Below are 3,557 nucleotides of genomic sequence, written 5' to 3'. Positions count from 1 at the left end.
GGGCTCTGCTCAAATAATCCAGGGAGGCGTTTATAAATAACTTCACCTCAGGGCCACGGGTGAGCCCCGGCTTCTGATTGGCTCGGAGGGGAAGTGGTTTTGAACACTACACCAGAGCTAAGCCTAAGGAGATAGGAAAAGGAGATAAGGGGGAAAAAGGTCCCAAATGAACAGCCCTTTTTTTGTTTTACCTGGGGAGCAGGGCTGTTTGATGGGAGCTTGGCACTTCCTAAATCCACCCTGAAGACAATAGGTCACATTCAGTGGGGCTACTACCCACCCCTGGACTCCCCCAAGGTAGTCAGCAGAGGAGGGGCACCAGGCAGATTCCTCTCTGAGCCTCCTGTCCTGCTTCTTATGGGGCTGGGGGTCAAGCCACACCGCCTCTTGGACAATGGACACCATTGACGCCACCTAAGGGGTGGGGCTCTGTGGCTCTTGCTTTGAAGGTTGGGGATTCTAGAGGTGGGAAACACTGGACCTCTGAGCACACTGGGAAAGGGCATGAACGATGACTGGAGGCCCCGAGGGCCTTGAAATACTTGTAGCCGAGACTGAGACTTGGTTTCTAGCTCTGTCCCTGACCTTAAATCATTGTGAAATCCGTCTCTCGGCAGCGGGTGCAGTATGCTCAGAATTGTCAGCTACTCTGGGATGCTCGGCATCACCACGGTAAAGAAGCTTGGACCTATAGCAAATCCAGGCAAGGTGTTCTGGAAGCCAGCAGCTCTCTAGACCGCAGGCGCCCACCCCTTCCAGGAACTAATGTTGTAGAGCCAAGGGCAGTGCTTAGGCTCCCAGCTGTCTTTGGGGCAGAGCTGTGGTCCCCATGGCTACAGATGCCATGGGAAGCCTCTGACAGAAGTGTGGGACTCCACCATGTCAGAAGACCTCCCTGATGCCCGGTGGCCTTTTTTCAAGACATCTTGTGCTAGACTGTCCTAGTCCCCAAGGTGTCCTTCCATCTCTGTAAGATAAAACAGAAGCTCTAAAGTGTGATCGAGCCAATATAGGGGCAACTCAGTAAAGCACTGTTGGAAGTGCCCCTGGGAAGGTGACATGAACTTGCTTTGGTACACATTAGGGACTCAACAAATATTTGTTGAATGAATGAAAGAATGAATTGTCTGTGAGCCCAACCCAAGGGATAGTTTGTAGATGCATTGCTTGTGAGGACTAAGGAAACACCCAAGGTCACTCAGAGATGCCAAGGTGTAGCCAGACAACTTGCTGAAGAAAGCTAGAATGCAAGGGACCCAAGTATGCCTGCTGCTCGGCTGAGGAGAGGACATGTGGGAGAAAGAACACTGTCTGTCCTCCCCAATGGTCCTGCATAGACAGCGTGCCTCGTTCCTGCAGCGTTTCCTGCCTCCGTGTCATAATATGGAGCGTGGCCAGTGTGCGTGATCTGCTCAGTTGTCAGTCTTTTAAACTCACTCACCATATGAAGATGTTGGTGAGCAGTTCCAGGCTTGTTTACTTTTGCATTGTGGCAGCCTAACCCACTGTCCCAGTACTCATCAACACTTCACTGTGAGTCTGTGATATGGGCAAATGGTAATGTGATGGAGAATTTGAATAAATCGAAACCTAAAAACAAAAATCTGTCCATTGGCATCCAGCACAGTCCAGGAGAGTGGGCACTGTGGCTTGATATGCATTTTGGCCAGGAAATTCCTAGAAAGCAGATGAGTCATCAGACTCCGACTGTAGCCAAGTGACAGTGGCCATCAAGATCAAACAGTAAGTCTCTTTGTTGAGGCACCATGTTTATCAAGGAATTTTTGGCTGTACTTCTTTTGGGCAGAGTGTCCTGCCCAGTTGACTGGGGCAACCAGGGTTATCTGCAAGTATCTCTTCTCTTTTAAATGACCCGCGGCAATTCTGGGCTACCAGCAGGTCTAGTGTGAGTTTTATTACCTGAGTTAATTCTCGCTGTGCCCCAATCTGGCTTCCTGTAATACTTTTCAGCTTTCATACAGGTGATCTGATTTAATTCTAGAGCCAGCCATGCTACCCTTGTGTGTGAATGAGTAAGCAGAGGTCGAGTGAAGTGAAATAACTTGCCCCAGATCACAAAGATCTTCATGAGACAGAAAGGAAGTGGAGTTGGCTATGTCACTTTGCCTTTGGACCTGTAGAAGCTAGGATTATGTGCTAAGCCACTCCCACCTTCCCGATACAATCAGCCAGGTTTTTGACTGTGTCCTTAGGTGATCCGGATGCACATAGTTGGGGCCTATAGAACAACTTAGGAGCTAATTGGCTCTTCTTTTTAATTTTTCCAGTTTCAGAAAACTAGGCAGGGAGATTTCAGGACAAATGAACTCAGAGGGTCCTTTGAAGTTGAGGCCTCCCAGGATGGAGGAACCTTGACCCAAAATGGGGAGTCGGAAGTGGTACCAGAGGGCAGGCAGCCCTGAGGGCTGGAAGGGCATCTTGGGAACATATTTAGATGGAATAAGCTATGAGACAGTTAGGGCTGAGTAGGGACACAAAAATATAGGGAGACAGAAGTGGAGCGGAACTAGAAACACAGAGAAGAAGAAAGAGACTAAGTCTTTGAAACAGGAAGTAGCAGGACCGCTCACATCTAGAGTGTTTAGCCTTGGGTTTCGTTAGCTCACCGTCTTCATGATAAAAGCAAAGCCAAAGGCAGTCCCTCACTGCCTCTGGGGCAATGTAGAGTCTTCTTTGGAAGCACCTGTTTTACTTTCACCTTAGGGCTGGAAGCTGTATTGGTCCATTCATTCATTCATTCATTCATTCATTCATTCAAAACCTCTTCTCTAGTGCTAGGACTGTGCCTTTTGAATACTAAGATAATTAAGACAGAATTCCTGTCATAGAAATATCCAGTCTGACAAGAGAGGGGATAACAATTGGGTTATGATGTGAATAAATTATAATAAATTTTTAAAAATGAAAAAAAATGAATCTAAAAGACATATCCAGTTTGTTAGACCTCTCGGCCGTGCCCGAGAGGAAAGCTGAACCATAATCCCCAGTGGTTGTTTTCAAACAGTTGGATGGGTGATGCTCCTGGAAGCACTGTTTCGAGAGGGCTTTTCCAGGAGTCTATGTTTTAAGTCTGTCCTTGGGGTCCCTACTGACCCAAGCTTCCTCAGTTCTCTCTCTCTCTCTCTCTCTCTCTCTCTCTCTCTCTCTCTCTCTCTCTCTCTCTCTCACACACACACACACACACACTTTGCATACATGCCATTCTCACATCAAACAGGTGTGGGGATTTTCTGAGTTAGTCAGGTAAAGCCACCGTGTTCAAGTGCCCTCTTGACACACCTCATCTTTGAGCTGTTCCTGCTAAGGAACAATGACTTTTCAGATGAGTAAACTGCAGCTAGACCTGTAAGACAGACACCAGGTCTTCTCGCACTGACTGTCCATCCTTAGGCCTCTTGGCATTGCGGCTTCTCGCATGAGTGCCTGTGTTGGAGTCTGTGCCAAGGGTGTGGGCAGGATCATGTTTTGGGCAGAGTAGCCCAGTGACTTAAACAAACACCTCAAGGCCAAAGACAGAAAAGTCTTCACTCTTGCCC

This window comes from Acomys russatus, chromosome 6, assembly GCF_903995435.1.
Source record: "Acomys russatus chromosome 6, mAcoRus1.1, whole genome shotgun sequence".
Classification (NCBI taxonomy): domain Eukaryota; kingdom Metazoa; phylum Chordata; class Mammalia; order Rodentia; family Muridae; genus Acomys; species Acomys russatus.
This window is presented reverse-complemented; position numbering follows the sequence as displayed.